The 20,629-nt window shown below is 45.6% G+C and overlaps 1 protein-coding gene and 1 long non-coding RNA gene across 2 annotated transcripts in view; one reads left to right on the top strand and one right to left on the bottom strand.

The window, feature by feature from the left end:
* LOC140721284 (uncharacterized) overlaps positions 1 to 949 on the top strand; it is a 29,146-nt gene extending 28,197 nt beyond the window's left edge. Inside the window, exon 3 of the long non-coding RNA XR_012097357.1 lies at positions 558 to 949. This is a non-coding gene — a long non-coding RNA (uncharacterized lncRNA). The remainder of the gene's footprint in view (positions 1 to 557) is intronic.
* LOC140721276 (uncharacterized) overlaps positions 1 to 20,629 on the bottom strand; it is a 133,707-nt gene that overhangs the window by 87,808 nt on the left and 25,270 nt on the right. The gene's annotated exons all lie outside the window — the stretch shown is intronic.

The following is a 20,629-nucleotide window of genomic DNA, read 5'->3' as shown; positions in this document are numbered from 1 at the left end:
AGATTAAATAGTTCAGCACAGACTAGATGGCCCAAAGGGCATGTTTCTGTGTTGTAATTTTCTACAAGAATGTGAAATATTACAAAAATTCACTCTGCCTTTTTAACAGCTGTGTGGATCAACCATTCACCTCAACAGGAAATTTTTATATGGCGTTAAAACTGTGGCACTTTAAGTTAATAATACATAAAAGAAAATCCCAGATGCATGTGAAGAAAGACTAATTGTGTGAGACTGTTTTTGTTACTGTGTGGCCAGGCACCCATATTGCTCAGCAGGAACAGGGAATAATACCAATGGAGAGAGTCCAACTCCGCCAAGGTACAAATTGGAGATGACAGAAATGCCCCATTCTTATAGAGACAGGAAGAGCATCAGGGAATTGATGGTCATTCCAGATACCAGCACTCTGCCCAGTCAGGCGATGATTTCTCTGTCCAACTTGGGTTGAACCTCACTGTAACAGTGTGATACCAAATCAAACCTTGGTAACTCAAGTAATCTCATCTGAAATGTTGTCCTACACCCATTGATGGATTTTGTAAATCTTTTTACAGGTTAAAAACAAGAAGGAATTTGTCTCCAGGAAGTTCATACACGGCACACCAGTTTTGTTGTCTCTGTCCAGATATTTAAGAAGTGGAGCAAGGGATTCAATCGACCATCCTTCCTGCTCAAACTGTGGGGAGGGATTCACTCGGTCATTTGTCCAACTGGCAACCCGTCATTTTACACAGGAGAAAGGCTGTTCACCTGCTCAAACAGTGGGAATGGATTCACTCGGTTATCACAATTGAAGGTACATCAGCAAGTTCACACTGGGCAAGGCCATTCACCTGTTCTGTGTGTGAGAAAGTATTCAGTCAGTCTTCTCACCTGCGGACACACCAGTCAGTTCACACTGGGCAAAGGCTGGTGATCTGCTGAATATCTGGGAAAGGATTCACTCAGTCATCTGACCTAATGGCACACCAGCGTGTTCACACTGGGGAGAGGCTGTTCACCTGCTCAGTCTGTGGGAAGGGATTCACTCAGTCATCCCACCTACACAGTCACCAGCGAGTTCACACTGGGGAGAAGCCATTCACCTGCTCAGTCTGTGGGAAGGGATTCACTCAGTCATCCAACCTACAGAGTCATCAGCGAGTTCACACTGGAGAGAGGCCATTCACCTGCTCAGAATGTGGGAAGGGATTCACTTGGTCATCCCAACTACTGGCACACCAGCAAATTCACACTGGGGAGTGGCCTTTCACCTGCTCAGAATGTGGGAAAGGATTCACTTGCTCATCCACCTTACTGGTACATCAGCGAGTTCACACTGGGGAGAAGCCATTCAGCTGCTCAGTCTGTGGGAAGAGATTCATTCAGTCATACTACCTGCAGAGTCATCAGCGAGTTCACACTAGGGAGAAGCCGTTCAGCTGCTCAGTCTGTGGGAAGAGATTCACTCAGTCATCCCACCTACAGAGACATCAGCGAGTTCACACCGGGGAGAGGCCGTTCACCTGCTCAGACTGTGGTAAGAGATTCACTCAATCTTCCAACCTACAGAGTCATCAGCGAGTTCACACTGGGGAGAGGCCGTTCACTTGCTCAGAATGTGGGAAGGGATTCAGTGATTCATCCAGCCTACAGAAGCATCAGCGAGTTCACACTGGGGAGAAGCCGTTCACTTGCTCAGAATGTGGGAAGAGATTCAGTGATTCATCCAGCCTACAGAAGCATCAGCGAGTTCACACTGGGGAGAAGCCGTTCACCTGCTCAGAATGTGGGAAGAGATTCTCTCAGTCATCCCAACTACAGAGACATCATCGAGTTCACACTGGGGAGAAGCCGTTCACCTGCTCAGTCTGTGGGAAGAGATTCACTGATCCATCCACCCTACTGACTCATCAGCGAGTTCACACTGGAGAGAGGCCATTCACCTGCTCAGAGTGTGGGAAGGGATTCACTCGGTCATCCCAACTACTGGCACACCAGCAAGTTCACACTGGGGAGTGGCCTTTCTCCTGCTCAGAATGTGGGAAACAATTCACTAAGTCATTCACCTTACTGGTACATCAGCGAGTTCACACTGGGGAGAAGCTGTTCATCTGCTCAGTCTGTGGGAAGGGATTCACTGACTCTTACACCCTACAGAGACATCAGCGAGTTCACACTGGGGAGAAGCCATTCACCTGCTCAGAATGTGGGAAGAGATTCACTCAGTCATCCCACCTACTGGCACACCAGTCAGTTCACACTGGGGAGAAGCCGTTCACCTGCTCAGAATGTGGGAAGAGATTCGCTCACTCATCCAACCTACATAGTCATCAGCGAGTTCACACTGGGGAGAAGCCATTCACCAGCTCAGAATGTGGGAAGAGATTCACACACTCTTACACCCTTCAGAGACATCAGCGAGTTCATACTGGGGAGAGGCTGTTCACCTGCTCAGACTGTGGGAAGGGATTCACTCAGTCATCCAACCTACAGAGACATCAGCAAGTTCACACTCGCGAGAAGCCGTTCACCTGCTCAATCTGTGGAAAAGGATTCACTCAGTCATCCCAACTACTAGAACACAAGTCAGTTCATATTGGGGAGTGGCCATTGTTATGAATCCCTAGGTTTCATTTGACATGGACTGTCATTTTAAGAGAGATTAAGAAGGTGAATCAGTCTGACTTGCAGCTTGTTTACATTGCTCGTAGCTTGTTTAGTTTTAACTGAGGACACAGACACTCAGAGTCAGACGGAGACGGATGAAAAATGGAAGGATTGAAACCAGGGAACTAGTGGCCAAGCGTCACTGTTTAGAACTTTCCTATGCCCGCAAGGGTGGGTTAATTATCCATTCACCGTACATCGAATGTGTGGTTGTCACCTCATTTAACCCATAGGAGTGGATCTGATTTGGGATATCCTGTGGAGACCACTTATGTGTTAACCCTTGCCTGGGTGTGATGTGGTCATTCATTTGAAGATGATACCCCTCATGACAAGTCACTTTCGGTGATAATTCGTAAGTAGATTTGTAAAGATGACGGATAAAATCTACAGCAACTGTTCTCTCATTTTAACACTGTGGAACCTGTAGAACAGACAGACAGACGTACTTTATTGATCCTGAAGGAAACTGAGTTTCGTTACAGCCGCACCAACCAAGAATAGTGTAGAAATATAGCAATATAAAACAATCAATAATTAAATAATAATATTTAATCTTTGCAAGTGGAAATAAGTCCAGGACCAGCCTATTGGCTCAGGGTGTCTGACACTCCAAGGAAGGAGTTGTAAAGTTTGATGGCCACAGGCAGGAATGACTTCCTGTGACGCTCAGTGTTCCATCTCGGTGGAATGAGTCTCTGGCTGAATGTACTCCTGTGCCGATCCAGTACATTAGGGAGCGGATGGGAGTCATTGTCCAAGATGGCATGCAACTTGGACAGCATCCTCTTTTCAGACACCACCGCCAGAGAGTCCAGTTCCACCCCCACAACATCACTGGCCTTACAAATGAGTTTGTTGTTTCTGTTGGTGTCTGCTATCCTCAGCCTGCTGCCCCAGCACACAACAGCAAACATGATAGCACTGGCCACCGCAGACTCGTAGAACATCCTCACCATCGTCTGGCAGATGTCAAAGGACCTCAGTCTCCTCAGGAAATAGAGACGGCTCCGACCCTTCTTGTAAACAGCCTGAGTGTTCTTTGAGCAGTCCAGTTTATTGTCAATTCGTATCCCCAGGTATTTGTAATCTTCCACCATGTCCACAGTGACCCCTTGGATGGAAACAGGGGTCACCGGTGCCTTAGCCCTCCTCAGGTCCACCACCAGCTCCTTAGTCTTTTTCACATTAAGCTGCAGATGATTCTGTTCACACCATGTGACAAAGATTTCCACCATAGCTCTGTACTCAGCCTCATCTCCCTTGCTGTTATTGGAGCATAGAAGTATAAATTTACCAAAGCTATGAAGTCAGTTTTGAAACTTGCTATTTGATTGAAACTGCTATTTGATATGCATGGGTAGAAGAATGAAAACTTAAGAATGTAGAAGACAATAGTATGTTAATGAGAGGTAGCTAAAGAACTAAAGAAATGTAGATTAGATCATTGGTCAGTTCCGAGATTGCTATTTGCTATGCATGTACCCAATTTAGTAGCAGACTGAAATCCTAAGAATGTAGAAGACAATAGTATGTTAATGAGAGGTAGCTAAAAGATGTAGATTAGAACATGATTAAGTCAATGGGTAGAAACTATAGGGACATGATGTACGTGAGGTACGTGTAATACGCAACTATAGATCGATTACATATGCTAATGCAACTGGACCAGGAGATTGCTATAAAATATGCTGTGTCCGAGGAACAGGGGGCAATCAGCGATTAGCTTAATGACTGTCTCAGCTTTGATTTGCAAATTAAAGTTTAACCCTTCTTGAAGAATCTTCTACATCTCTTGGTCATTGGTGGGGCACGAGAAACCGCGACAAATAGGCGACCGCGGCAGGACCGGATAGAGACCCGCGGAAAGGAAACGGCAGATTGGGGACGCTTTCCAGTCCTCTAGGGACCCCCACAAGGCTAACAGAATTAAGGATGCACCCAAACAAAAGGTAAGTGCTTTTCGCGACAATTTGGACTAAGAATTCTGTTGGCTTTGGGGAGGTCTTGGAGTCTCAGAAGTGTGGAACCACTGCCGAATGGTCTCTCCGGTCCAAAGAATCTGGTAGAATTGGGGGTTAACAGAGGAGGCTCAGAGGATTGATCAAGAACGCTGCAGTACAAATAAGTTAAGTTAAGAAAAATTCCACGTGGTGTTGGTAAATCCCTGTGGGTACCGCTTCGTATGAAACGAAGGGCTGAACGGGCAGGGAAAGGAAAATAGAATAGAATTAGAGTAGAAAATCCTCGTGGATACCGCCTTAAGAGATAAGGGTCTGCACAGGCGAGGTGTTGGTAAATTCCTGTGGGTACCGCTTCATATGAAACGAAGGGCTGAAAGGGCAGGGAAAGGAAAATAGACTAGGCATAGAATTACAGTAAGTTTAGTTAAGAAAAAGACCATGTGGTGTTAGACTATGAAGACAAAGTCCACGTGGTGTTAGACTAGAGTAAATAATATTATCCAGTAAACAAACTGTGAATCTCTGAAATACCTTAAAAAGAGCGAATAACATGACAGGTAAAGGAACAGCAGTAGAGATTCTGAGCAAAAAATTCCTGTTAATTAAAAATGAGATCACAAAATCTTCAGGAAAATGGGAAAAAAGAACCAAAAACCTGGTCACAAAGTGGCCAAGAGAAGGAACGTTTGATGTTAGTTTGTGCGAAGAAATGGAGGGACTAATTAAAAATTACAAACCAAAAGATAAATCTAAGAAAAGAGGGCAAAAAAGAGAACGAGAAGTGGAAGTGCTAAAACTCTTCAGAACGGAGGGGGAAAGGCTGAGGAGGCTGAGGATTGCTTACAAGCGAGGAAAACACTAAGGTGCTGGAGAAACAGCCTGTTAGAGAGAGGGAAGGGTACGGTGAGAAGCTGGCTTCGGCTCCGTACCCGGATGCGAAAGAAACAGAAAACCCCCCTCCCTATAATGAGGAAGGAACTCCTAAGCAGTGCCCCCTGCTGACGGGAACAGTAAACATGCAGGGAGAAGTACAGGTTTGGGATAATGAAGAGGAGAAAAAACAATACGGGAAGGAAAAAGCGGCGATATGGCAGGAGTTACTGGCAGAAAGGATAAAGATAGAACAGGTACAGAGAGAAATGGAAGAAGGGATTGAACGAATGAAATACTTGAGAGAGGAAAAGGAGTATGAGGAGTATCGGTTATACCATAGAAATAAACAGACTAGAAAAGAAAGTGACTCATCGGAGGAGCAAGTGTTAAGTGGAAAGAGAGGATACGAGAATTTGTGGGGAAGAGGTAGGGGGCAGAAACCTAGAAGGACAGAAGGAGCCAGTAGGGGAGCGACTTGCGGAAGTAGAGAGAGAGCTAGATACGTTACTGAAAGGGGATTGCCAGGAGAGATGCGAAAAATACTCTAGGGGCCAACCAAGTATTGAATCAAGACAGAAAGGGAGGACTCCACAGGGAGACCGAGGGAAGAGCAGGACCCCGGAGACATTTGTGTGGGAGGCAGTAAAGACATACCCTGAGGCAGTTGGGGAGTCAGGTGAGGAGGAGAGCCGGGGCAGGTGGGAAGAAGGAGGAAGAATGATGCCGTTGTTAGTTAAAGGATCAGGACAAGTGCAGTATATCCCTTGGGGATCCCAGTACCTAGAAGGGCTGAAAAACACTCTGCCCAATTTACATGAAGGAGCAGGGAAATGGATTAGAGCCTTCGAAGAAGAAACAGCGCGACGATTATTGGCTATGGGAGATTTGAAGGCACTGTTGATAAGGTTGATGGGAACCTCCAAATTTAACGAACTAATGGAAATGGCTGGCATAGTAAACTCGAACGACCCGAGAACTGATGGAGATGGGTTTGACAGAGTGAGGCAGAGGGTCTGGCAGGCCCTCAGAAAGCTTTATCCACCTAAAGTGGACCCCAAAGCCTTAAAAGGGGATCCACTGGGAGACACTGAAAACCCAGCAGCCTACGTAGAAAACCAGTTGAAAAGGTGGAGACTGGAGACTGAGCAAGAGGTGGAGAATATCTTATTTATGACCTCACTGTTACGACATAGCATTTTGGATGCAATGCCTCCACAAGTAAAATCCAAACTGGAGGAAGTGGTTGGGCTGACGTAAATGACCACAAGAATTTAGAGACAACGTAGTCCATGCGGTTGAGAAATACCGGAAAGACAAACGAAGGTTGGCTAAGCAGCAGGAAGAGGTGCAAAGAAAGTTAATACAAATGCAGCTCGAAGAACTCAAAAAGAAGGAAAAAGAAAAACAAAAAGATGCTGCCAGCAACCACCAGTTCGAGTACAGCCATCGAACTGGACAACACACTGTTATATGGAGGGACCGATCATACTGTAAGACAAGGGCTGGAAAACCCCATGCCAATAAATGTCTTTGAGGGAGCATTCTCACAAATGCCCTATCAGGGACAGACTAAATTCAAACAGCCCAGACAGGACTGGAAGTCCCAAGGAGGGGGACAGAGGAGCTATGGGCAAAGGGGACCAGTGAGGAAACAGTGGGAAAGAGAGGTAGAGAGATTGTGCTGGGAATGTAATCAGCCAGGCACATGAGAAGAGATTGTCCGTTTATACTATGGCCTGTCACACACCAGTAGGAACCGATAAGAAGGGAACTAAAGTTTAGCCAAGGACCAGCCCCCACAGGCCCAAGCGGACCTGTGGACCCCTATGCGAGGTATTAGGGGTGCCCCAAGAACTTGAGTGGGAAGGGACATTACCCAATGATAACAAGGGAGGCAGATGAGGAACCCATTGTTCAGGTTATGTTAGCAGGGCAACTGACACCAATGATGATAGATACTGGAGCCACGTACACTTGCGTACAGCCACAGTATGCCCTTCACCTTCCCATGTCAGGAAAGTTTATTAAGACGGTAGGGTTCTCGGGGAAAACACAGTTGACCCAGTGCACGGCTCCAGTGCGGTTGAGAATGGGAAATAAAGAAATTGTTTTGCCGGTGCTAGTATTTCAAGGAACTCCGATTAATTTGTTAGGCAGAGATGCCTTATTGAAACCGGAATTAAAATTAGAATGCACCAGAAATGGGCTGAGTGTGAAAAGAGCAGGGGCTTAATTGATAGTGCAAGAAGACAAGAAGGCTAATGTCTTTTGGATAGGAGACATCGCAGATCAGATTCAGGAAACCTGGGAAAAATGGAAAAAGGGCGTGCAGGCTATATTACCCAGGGCTGTAATGCCCAAATCTGAGCTACATTGTACAGTGATTTTTGACGAGACTCAGAACAGGGAGTTTAGAGGAGAGATGGCACCTGGAGGTATGTACCCAACAGCACCTGGAAGGGGGACTGTGATAATTGGAAAGCAGGGGACAGCTTTACAAGTTAAGTGGAACACCTTTTTAGAAAAATGGTACAGGATACCGGAGGCTGCGCCCCACGTAACGTTATTGGTAAATAAGGGATATTAGTCTAAAGACTTAGGACCTTTAGTTAAGAGTGCTGAAACCGTAACAGTGTGGAGCAAAATCACGCCAGAGGTGTGGAGATCAGAAGACAACGATTGTATTAAAATAATGATAAGTGTAGATATGGTAGGGACAGTGAGAGAGGTCGAAATAACTCCCCAATCACACATGCCCTTGCTGGGAAAGGAAAGGCCAGCAGAAAGATGAAAGGTTAGATGAGTTGCCGTCTATGCTGTGGTCACAGCATGACACGGACGGAGGGAAAATAAAAACAGCTAGTGGAAATAAGGCTGAAAAGGGGAGCAATTCCACCCAGGAGACCACAATACCCACTAAGACCAGAAGCAGAAGAGGGAATAGCATCGACAGTGCAGGGGTTGCTTGAAATAGGAGTGCTTAAAAGAACAAACAGTCCATGCAATACCCCGTTGCTGCCGGTCTTAAAAGCAGATAAATCTAAGTGGAGATTGGTGCATGATTTGCGAGCGGTAAATGATGTGGTAGAGGACTGGCCAGCGGTAGTCCCCAACCCACACACGCTTTTGACTAATGTTCCACCAGAAGCAAGTTACTTTTCAGTGATCGATTTGTGTTCGGCTTTCTTCAGCATTCCTCTAGCCGACCAGTGTCAGTATCTGTTTGCATTTACTTACAGAGGTGCTCAGTATCCCTATACCAGAATGCCACAAGGTTTTAAACATTCACCAGACGTTTTTAATCAGTTGTTGAAGGCAGACCTAGAGGGCATGCCATTGGAAAGTACATTGTTACAGTATGTGGATGACCTGTTGATTTGCTCCCACAGCGAGGAACAGTGTGAGCAGGACACTATAACTCTGTTAGAGAAGCTGGCGCATGGAGGACATAAAGTATCCAAAAAGAAACTGCAATTTTGCACGCAGCAAGTGGAATACTTATTCAGGGTAATATCCAAGGGAGTGAAGTCGATAGCACCAGATCAGATTGAGGCAATAACTAAGGCCCCAAAACCCCAGACTGTAGGGCAGATGATGACGTTTTTGGGAATGGCAGGGTACAGCTCAGATTGGATAGGAGAATATGCTGAGATTGTGGCACCTTTGAGAAAGATAATGAAAGAAGCAGGACATACAAATTTGAAGAACGGCTTACAGTGGAATGGAGAGGCGGAGATAGCTTTCAATACTATTAAGCAGGAATTGCAGTCAGCACCAGCATTAGCTTTGCCTGACTACGAGAAGATTTTTCATTTGTATGTATCCAACCGACAGGAGGGTTATGTCACAGCAGTTCTAACACAAGAGGCAGGCACAGGAAAAGAAAAGCAGCCGATAGCATACTACAGTACGAGACTTGATGAGGTGGCTCAGGGGTATCCACCCTGTTATTAGGGATTGGCGGCGCTGTACTATGCATATGGAAAGGCATCATCTGTAACCCTGGGCTATCCTGTGACTCTGTACACACACCACAAAGTAGCAGAATTGCTGGAAAGAGGTAAATTTGTGCTGACGCCAGCCAGGATAGCAGCGTATCAGATGCTATTGACATTTCCTGACATAACTATACAGAGATGCACTACCAGTAATATAGCCGATTTTGTCCCTTTAGACTATGAAGGCGAACCCAATGATTGTGTAGGGAAGACGATGGCATTTGCCAAATTGAGAGCAGATTTACGGTCAGAACCACTAGAGAATACAGATAAAAAGGTTCTGTCGTAGATGGCTCTTATAGGGATTGTTAGGATGGAGTCCTCTCCCCAACCGTGTTCCGCCCAACTAGCAGAAATCAAAGCCCTGACAGCTGCGTGTGAAACGATGGAAGGTGAGAAAGTAGACATCTATACTGATTCGGCATATGCTCATGGAGTATGCCATTAGTTCGGGGCAGTGTGGAAGCAAAGAGTTTTTAAAAAGAGTAATGGAGATCCCACACAACATTGTCACCAAATTCTAGACTTAATAAAAGCCATAATGAAACCTAAAGCATTGGCTATAGTAAAATGCCAGGCACATAAAAAGGGAAATGATATAATAACAAAGGGAAATCAAGCTGCGGACGAGGCAGCCAGAAAAGCGTCTGGGTGTACATCAGCTGTCGTTGCCCCCCAGGTAAGCTTAACTCCAGAACCTGAGGTAGAGGACCTAATTGAAATACAAGGTAAGGCAACTTTGGCAGAACAGACAATGTGGAGAAAAAGGGGGGCCAAGCAGAACCAGGAAGTCTTGTGGAGCACGAAAGACGGTTTGTTGGTAGCACCCACCCCTCTACTGATGATTCTAATTTCAGAAGCGCATGGGATGGACCATTGTGCAAGGTGGGAAGTGATAAGGAAAATAAAGAAGGATGGTTTTTGGTCACCTTATTTACAGGCTTCAGTGGACTTTGTCTTATCACAGTGCGAGGTATGCGCACAAAATAATGCTCGGAAGGGAATTACAACCCCAATAGGTCACATTCCTGTACCTGAAGGACCATTTCAACATCCAGTGATCGATTACGTAGACATTATAAAGACAGTGAGAGGGAAAAGATGCATGCTGGTAGTAATTAATCGATTTAGCAGATGGGTGGAGGTGGTACCTTCAAGAGATCAAGGGGCAAAGACAGTGGTAAAATTTCTGACAAATGAAGTGATCCCTAGGTTTGGAATACATACAGAAGTTAGCTCAGACAATGGTTCGGCTTTTATCCAGAAAGTGGTCAAACTGGTGCTACAGGCGCTGAGGATAAAGCAAAGATTTGGATGTGTATACCACCCTCAGTCGCAGGGCATGGTAGAGAGAATTAATGGAACCCTGAAAGCCAAACTAAACAAAATTTGTGCAGACACTAAACTTAATTGGGTCGATGCTTTACCGTTAACATTGATGAGTTACCGCATGCAAACTAATCGAATGACATGCCTGACACCGCATGAGATGCTCACTGGGAAGCTATCATACCTGTGATAGGGGTAAGCAAAAATGTTGAATGGATAAACTACATATACTACAATCAACAGAGATTCATCAACTACACCGATGATGCACTGGAGGCATTAGGGCAACAGCTAGATTGAACTAGCAGGGTGGCGTGGCAAAACAGACAGGTACTGGATTGGCTTTTGGCAGAGAAAGGGGGTGTTTGTGTAATGTTTGGAGAACAATGCTGCACTTTCATACCGAACAATACTAGCCGAGAAGGGTCTTTCACCAGAGCAATGAATAAGTTAAAGAATCTGCGAACGGAGGTCAAACAGAATGCAGGGTTCGAACATCAGTTCTTTGATTGGTTAGAAAGTAGTCTCGGAGGATGGGGAGCATGGCTGACTAAAATAGCAATAACTCAGTATTATATTGTTGTGCTGTGCTGTTTTCTTCCTTGTCTCAAATCTCTTGTAGTGCGTGCTGCAACCAAACAATTTCCAATGCTCGTGGCAATTACTGAAGCAAGCTTAGTGGAGAAAGAAACACCGAACATGTATCGTTACAGCCTACAACATCTGCAGGATGAACAGGAGCAAAACGACAGTGTGGTAGTAGATTGTAAGGGCTTCTGAGTCTTTTTCCCTGTCTCAGATACAGAGGGACAGGTTTTTGGCTCAGCGGCCCAGGGTAACAGGGAGAGAATACTTTGAGGTCTTGGCGCGGAAAATTATAGTTTAACCCGAGATTTGGGAATAAGTGTTTGAGTTTATTGGGGCTTTTTTGCGCGGACTCTTGGTCTTCGTTCTCTCTGGGGGGATATATTGGAGTATAAAAGTGTAAATTTTGCGGTGTAACCAAAACTATGAAGTCCGTTTTGAAACTTGCTATTTGATATGCATGTACTCAATTTAGTAGGAGAATGAAATCTTAAGAATGTAGAAGACAATGGTGTGTTAATGAGAGGTAGCTAAAGAGATGTAGATTGGAACATTGGTCAGTTCTGAGTTTGCTATTTGCTACGCATGTATCCTAAAAATGTAGAAGACAATGGTGTGTTAATGAGAGGTAGCTAAGAGATGTAGATTAGAACATGATTAAGTCACATAATCTTGGACTACTATTTGCTATGCATGTACCCAATTTAGTAGGAGACTGAAATCCTAAAAATGTAGAAGACAATGGTATGTTAATGAGAGGTAGCTAAGAGATGTAGATTAGTACATGATTAAGTCAATTGATAGAAACAATGGTAGCGAGATGTACGTGAGGTACGTGTAATACGCAACTATAGACCGATTACGTATGCTAATGCAACTGGATCAGGAGATTACTATAAAAAATGCTTTGTCCGAGGATCGGGGGGCAATCAACGATTAGCTCAATGACTGCCTCAGCTTTGATTTGCAAATTAAAGTTTAACCCTTCTTGAAGAATCTTCTGCGTCTCTTGGTCATTTGTGGGGCACGAGAAACCACGACAAAATCAGATGAAATTCTTTACCGCTCGTGATTGGTGAATCATTGGAATCCGATAGCAGTGAATCTGAGGTTAACAGTAACTCAACCTTACCCTTGGTGGGTAGTGGAGGGCGATTAAGTTGAGGGTGCCCGATTGTGAATCATAATGTTTATGTAAGTCCGTTCTCTTTCTCCAGTGAATTTAGTGGCGATTGTCATCCTGTCCCGGGGAAAGTGCGGCCTCTCCTTCTGCACCACGCGGTACCTGGTGACCATGGCAGCGGCGGATCTACTGGTCATTATCACTGAGGCAACACGAGTGAATCTGCAGATGCTGGAAATAAATAAAAACTCAAAATGTTGGCAGAACTCAGCAGGCCAGACTGCATCTATGGGAGGAAGCATCCTGATGAAGGGTTTCGGCCCGAAACGTCGTCACTACCTCCTCCCATAGATGCTGTCTGGCCTCCTGAGTTCTGCCAGCATTTTGTGTTTTTAATTATCACTGAGGTCGTTTTGTATCAACTCAATTATCATTATTTTCCCGTTTGTTTCCTGAACGTCACCTCTGTGTGCACTGTTGTCCGTGTCCTGTCCTGCATTGCCGTGAACTGTTCCGTCTGGTTCACCGTCACTTTCACCTTCGATCGGTTCGTTGCCATTTGCTGTCAGAAACTGAAAACTAAGTACTGCACGGGGAGAACGGCGGCCATGGTTCTAGCGCCATCTAGCGGTCTGTTCTGTGTGCAAAACGGCCCACTCTGCTTCACTTCCAGAGAGATCATAAACAATGTACCATGGTTCTGTTATCCGAAGCCAAATCACTTCACTGAACCGGCGTGGGTGGCGTATGACTGGTTTGACATCGTTTTAACTCCGTTCCTCCCATTCGGCGTAATTCTGCTGCTCATCGCTCTGACAGTCAGGCACATTTTAGTGGCCAGTCGGGTCCGTAGGGGGCTGAGTGGTCAGAGAAAGGAGGGAAACAGCAAGGACACGGAGATGAAGAGCCGGAAGAGGTCTGTGGATTTGCTCTTCACCCTCTCCGGTAGCTTCATCCTCCTGTGGCTGACGAATGTTACAGAATGTATGTACTATCACATCACGGGGATAGGGACACAGGGGAATGACTCGGAAATTATTTTCGCCGGTGCCGGATATTTGTTAAGAGTCCATCCAAAGTACCCGGTGGGGATGACCCAACGTCATTGATCCGTGTGGAGGGGGTGATGACTTTCAGCCCCATCATTGTTAATTGAGCACATCCGGAGTGGTGAATCACACACCGCTGGTCATACCTTTTCTGACCGTCCACTCACTGTCTAGACTCGTCCCATTTATCAGCATTCGGCAGTTTCAATGCTCATCCACTGCGTTAATGCTGTGAAGGGACCTGCCTCTACGAACACCTTGGGCAAAATGATCCAGAGTTTAACTACATTTGAGTGAAAGCTCTCTTCTATGAACTACTTGATCTTTCATCGATCCTGTTATTGTTACTATTCTAAAGACCCGTTGAGTATATGCCCGCAGGACAAAAAATCTCGGTGTGTCATGTATGTACTCTAATAATAAAATTTACTTTGACTATTGCTACTTGTCATGCAGATCAATATTTTGCTTGAGAATGTACAAGGTACAGTTAGCAAGTTTGCAGCAAGTGAGATCGGACATTTTTTTAAAGGCAGTAAGTATAAACACTCCCCTTTGTTTCTCTTTCTGCATTCGGCCTCCCTTCCCCTTACTACCTTCCCTCTCCTCCCTCATTGTACTCATTGGTTAAGTTTGAAAGGTCATAGATTTTAGGGGAATTTGAAGGGGAACTCTTCACTCAGGGGTTGGAGGGGTGTGGAATGAGCTGCCCACGGTAGTGCTAGATGCCAGTCTGATTTTGGCACTAAAGAGCCGAGGCAGCAGAAACCAAATAAAAGTTCAGAAACACGAGGAAATCTGCAGATGATGGAAATTCAAACAACAACACATCCAAAATGCTGGTGGAAAACAGCAGGCCAGGCAGCATCTATAGGGAGAAGCACTGACGACGTTTCGGGCCGAGACCCTTCATCAGGACTAACTGAAAGGAAAGATACTGAGATTTGAAAGTAGTTGGGGGAGGGGGAAATACGATATGATAGGAGAAGACCGGAGGGGGTGGGATGAATCTGAGAGCCGGAAAGGTGATTGGCAAAAGTGATACAGATCTAGAGAAGGGAAAGGATCATGGGACGGGAGGCCTAGGGAGAAAGAAAGAAAGAAAGAGGGAGGGGAGCACCAGAGGGAGATGGATAACAGGCAGAGTGATAGGCAGAGAGAGAAAAAAAAACAACTAAATATGTCAGGGATTTGGTAAGAAGCGGAGGAGGGGCATTAACGGAACTTAGACTAGATGGTCCGAAGGGCCTATTTCAGTGCCGGTGTGCTCTGTGTCCCTAATAATATTCTGATTTCCTGCCGCCCTACACCCCTCCTGCTGCGCTCCACCCTCCCGATTCCCATCCTCCTTTGACCCCGACAGATGTACAAAGACTCAAGAGGTATTGCAGATGCTGGAAATCTAGAGCGATGCACACAATGGTATGTGCATCTCTACACACAGCAGACGTTTCGGGCCGAGATCCTTCATCGGGACTGGACACGCAGCGGGAAAGACTGGAGATGACGGGTTACAAACTCGCTTTCCTCTCAAAGTTGACAACTCCGCACGGTGTGAAGGTCTCTGACACTCTAGATACATATATGTGGCTATGACGTTTGCATAGTACTGTATACTTGGGGTAAATAGAGAACTGATTTGTCTTCATGCTTGGCTGTAGGCTGTAGGTGCGGAATAGACAGCGTTAGCCTTAAGGAAGATCAATGTATAGAATCACAAAAAATGATCGAAGTGTTAAATTAATACATCTCTTCTACAGTTACTCCTGAGACGGACATAGTTTGCGAGTTCCCCGGAGGAAACTGCGCGGTCTGAGGCATATCAACGTTAGAATGGATGAAGTGCTGGAGTTCTTCATGAATGCCCCCAGATCCTCGCCATCCTTATCCCAGGATATTATGAGAAAGAAAAGCGCAGGATGTTGCCACCTTGGCAGAGATCTTTGCGCCTGCCTTATCAAGAAGCAATGATGTGAAATGTCAGGAGACAGCTAATGTTGTACCTTGATATGGGAAACTGAGACCAGACAGGGACTGAGTGGTAGATGAGATTTACAAAGGTGGAGAGTCAGTTAATGGATGGGATTCAGATGGGCAGAATTTACCTGCAGAGGCAAGTAGTGTCTCCGGTAGGGCGTCAGTTTGACCGAGTGGGCAAAGAAGGGGCAGGAGGAATGGAACGTATGGAGGTGTGGGGTATACACTTTGGAACGATCGATTAAAGTTCAGAGAAGTTTCCAACTGAGAAGAAAATTCGGAAATAAGAGATGTATGTGGACTTAAGAGTCTTTGACTGGATTCCTTGAAGGCGAACGTGTGAGTTAATTCGACAGTAACGAAGGCAAATGCAATGTTGGCATTCATTTCAAGGGGAGTCGAATTTGATGCCACAGAAATGGTGCACCGTAAGCCATTGGATGTAGTGACGTAAAAGCTTGAAATGCTCTTGATTGGTGTGGGGGGTTAACGGCTTTCGGGATAAAGAAGGATATTGTGGTTGTGGAGCAGAACAAAGGACAAAGAAAGGCTGAGGAGCTCGGTGGAATGAAGAGCCCAGTTCTGTTCGTGTATGTTGTTGGTTTGATAGTCACCTCAACCCAAATGACCACTTGAATGACCAAATGACCAGGCCTCCGCCTGAATTTTACTAATGTGCCTATGAACGCTTCTACAGTTGGTGTTCGTCAAAATTCTATGTTAACCTCCGATAAAATACCCAGGGAAAGGAGGAATACAGGCAGCTACTTCACAATGTCGGGATGCTACCTTGAGAATTAGACTGTCCGCTGCGGGTGCTGAAGGATCTGTTCCTGAGCTGTTTCTCTCTCGGGCTCTAACCAAGTTTATCCTCGCCCCTGCCACGTTCTCTGACGACTGCCCGTTCGGTGGTAATATGATGGAAAACAGTGAGACCGCCTCTGAGAAGAACTTAGATATTCTGTTTATTAATTAGTTGAATAATTGACGCGAGCGGATATTTCGCTGCGCTGATGAACTGCTCTCTGAACTTGGACTGAGTTACCCCATAAATAAACGTGTTTGTGCAGCAACTTAATACCATCAGCATGTCTCCGGTGTGTTGAAATATGTATTCCGAATCGTTGTAATTATTTTGATCCAATCCGGCAATTGTGTAATAAAGGAATTCGGCAACATACACCGACCACAGGATGATGAAGTTTCCGGAGATGGTGAGAAGTAAGATCACAGACCTCCTCCTGCTCTCCATCTCCGGGTCGCTGCGGTTCTCCGTCTTGCTCTGACCCCTCAGCCCCTTACGGACGCGACTAGTCACCAAAATATGTCTGACTGTCAGAGCATTGAGCAGTAGTATTAACACGAACGGGAGTAATGGCGTTAGAACGGTAGAAAGCCAGTCATATCCCACCCACCCAGGATCCGTATAGTAGCCTGGCTTTATAATACAGTCCCAGGGTATATTGTCAATCACTTTCACCTGATGATATATGAAGAAGATGGGCGCATTTTTAAAACAGAACACAACGCCGGTTGTTGTCAGAACCACAGCCGCAGTTTTCCCGGTGCAATACTTTGCTTTCCGCTTCTGACAACAGATGGCGACAAACCGGTCAAACGTGAAAGTGACGGTGAACCAGACAGAACAGTCTGTTGATGCCTGTCCCAGGGCAGAGATCGCACTGCACACCGGGGTGATGTCCAGGAAAGTTCCGGGGAAGTAATAATAACTGACCCGCCACAATATGAGTTCAAAGATGATGGTAAGAAGGTCCGCCGTTGCCATGGCCACCAGGTAGCGAGTGGTGCAGGTGGAGATGCCGCATTTGCCCCGGGACAGGATCACGATTGCCACTAAATTCACTGGGGGAGCAGCAAAAACAAAAACGTTAATAGCTGTTTCCTCGCTCTCTATGTCGCAGGGCAGAAATAAGTGGGTAACTGAGAACAATAAAACTTTGCAGATAACTCATTTCTGGAGGATTCAGAGTCGTAGAGCGGGAGGCCCGAATGCCTCAGTCGGGTGCATTCTGTTCGATAGGGTCCGATATTCTGTTCAGGGAGAGGAGTAGTGTTTGACAGTTTTTAATAGCTCATCAGCGAGGGCGGTTTGGAGAAATCAATATGAATCTCCCAGCATCGCGGTTTCAAATGAGATACAAAGCCTGGACGCCTCAGCAACTTTGTCACGATGGAGATCGCTGTGTTATCGTCACCCGTGTTATGTCAGTCTCCCCATACCGCGAGGCCGCGCTACCCCCCTCCTCTGCCAATTCACAAATATCAAAGCAAAGCTGTTTCACCCGTTCGCATGACTTAGTCTTATTTCCCTCGGGATCAATAAAGTTTGTCTGTCTGTCCCCTCCTCGACTCTGGATGGTCAAGCGTCCACAGGGGCCCAGCATGGCTTTTCTCTTCTAAAGTCTCCAACTACTCTCGGCCACTGTTTCCTGTACGCAATGCAAGGCACACAACCAGAAAACTTCAATTTTCACTTTGAAAGATTTTGCCGACCCTCTGAGTGTTCAGCTATTTTGCACGTTCGTGCTTAAACCATCCGACTTCCAAAGGAAAGACAATATAGACACTACAAAATATTTGCCACTTTTGGGGGTTACTCCGAATTACTGCAGCATTATTCTAAATGCTTCGAAGCGTATGGTTCCAGAGCGGAGTATCGCATATCCTGAACCAGACTGACCTCTAAAGGAAACCCCTCTTCACTTATAAGGCGCGGAGAAAAACAAATCAGGTTGACTAAAATGCAGACAGACACTTATTCTAATGTTAGAACCTCCTCACGATGATACGGAGTCAAACTCACAAGTGATTTCTCCCGTTCTCCCCTGAATCACACCGGTGATCCGCTTCCCGCATTCCCTTCAACTCTCAGCAAATCCTCAGAATACAGCGCAATACGTTCCAATTTGAACTTAAAGCAAGTTTCACTTTTAATACGGATAACAGCAAGTCGGCCGTAAAGGTGCCGAGTGCGCAGGATTATCGGAGTTAACTTCGACAGCGGCTTTACGCTGATAAATGAAAGTTCCCTTCCATGATTCCATCTCCCAGATCTTCCACTCCACGTCCATTGCAACGGCCAGTTGGATTTTATCCAAAGGCACAGATTAAATTGCAAGGGAATTTCTGAACGAGCACAGAGTTTCTTCACAATGTCTGCACCGCACTCACTGATACATCGGCATCACAACTCGGTCACGAACTGAAGGAGTTCAAAGACCGCGCACACAGAACTGCAAACATTTGTTCACCTATGTTCTTACCAGGAACACCAATAACGGCAAAGATCATGTAATATATCTTCCTCACACGGTAAAACGCTTCAAGCATGCTGCGTGAGATTCAGCCTGTCTTCCAGCTGCCCGTGATCTCGCCCAAGAAACTCTGAGCTGATGAATCTCCACGGTCATTCATTTATACTCGCTCCAGCACACTGACTCTTCAATTCTACACAAGGATGACGTGTCTTCCGACAGCTGGGGTAAAAATAAAGATGATGTCATTCAATTAAAATCCCAGTTGCGGTGAGGTATGCATAGCTTGACACGGAATTGCAACATCTCAAAGATGAAGAAATGAAGATTGGAGAAGTCAGTGAGTGTTGTTGTGAGACACTCTCATGCTCACCTCTCGGTTTCATGATTGCTATTGTTGATCTTGTCCATTCCGAGCATCCATGGACTTCGTCACCATAGACCAATGTTATACTGTCAATGGGCTGTTCTGTTTCACTCTGGGAATTTTCCTGGTTATAGATCTTGCAATAGAAATATAAAATAATGAATAAGATTCATTATTTTATACGTTCCTGTAACATAGTGAAGTACCTTAAACTAATATCACATTCAGGCTCACGGAGATACTGAATGCACGTGAACGTTTAATCAGATTTTCTGCAACACGCACAAAATGCTGGCGGAACTCAACAGATTAGGCAGCATCTTTGGAAATGATTAATCTGTCAACATTTCTGGCCAAGACCTTTCTTCAAATTAATTAACACTTCGTCGCACCTCACCTCCATCCACAGAGGCGAGATTTCCCAGTGACAAACCATTTTCTTTCCGATCCCCGTTCACGTTCCGATATGTCGACCCGTGGCTTCCTCTCGTGCCACAATGAGGCTACTCTCAGGCCGGATGTGCTACACCTCAAATTCCGTCCAGGTAGCCTGCAATCTCATGGCAAGAATATCGATTTCCGTTGAGTTCCGGTATTTCTCCTCCTTCCTTTCCCCACTTCGGCCTCTTATCGCTCCGCCTGATCTGCCTTTCGCCTTCCCATGACAACCCTCTTCCTTCCCTTTTCCTTGGATCCACTCTCCCTCCTATCAGTTTCCTTCTTCTGCAGCCCTTTGCCTTGTTCACCTATCATCACCCAGACTGTTATTTCGCCAACCTGGCAACACCCATTCCCTTCTAGCTTGTCCTTCCCTCCCCCCAAGAGGTTCTTATTCTGCCATCTTCGTCCTTCATTTCTACCCCCTGATGAAGGGTCTTGGACCGAAACGACGTCTGTTCGTTCATTTCCATAGATGCTGCCTGGCCTGCGGAGATACCCCCAGCGTTTTATATGTGAATACAATTGATATACATGCAGTCTTTCGTGTGGTAAACCAGCGGCCACCAATGCTCGCACCGGTATGAAGCAAAGTAATTCAACCGCCGTACACATGAACCTCGAATTTGTGTATATGTTTAAACCGATATAGCATCTGCATTCATTACATTTGTAACAACAATTGTTTGGTAGATGCGCTAAATTCCAAGCGTTGTTGATAGTGTTGTAGACAATGGCATTAGCCTATTTGACACTTCCATTGTAAACACAACACAACATTGTTTATTCTGTTTTTATGTTCCTAATATGCCACCTCGATTTATTGATGTATTGAATGGTCTGAACAGAATGGCTCATGAGAAGAGCCCTTCACTCAATGGGTCGTCGGTTGTGGGATTAAATTAGTAATTTTGTCAGCTAGTCAGCGAAGGGCAGACAGGGTTCAATATTGAGGTACGAGGTTACCTTCCATGGGTGAGTATGGCTGGGATATTCACA

Source organism: Hemitrygon akajei, unplaced genomic scaffold, assembly GCF_048418815.1.
Source record: "Hemitrygon akajei unplaced genomic scaffold, sHemAka1.3 Scf000053, whole genome shotgun sequence".
NCBI classification, from domain to species: domain Eukaryota; kingdom Metazoa; phylum Chordata; class Chondrichthyes; order Myliobatiformes; family Dasyatidae; genus Hemitrygon; species Hemitrygon akajei.
The sequence above is the reverse complement of the archived record's forward strand: the minus strand, read 5'-3'. Positions and strand labels throughout refer to the sequence as shown.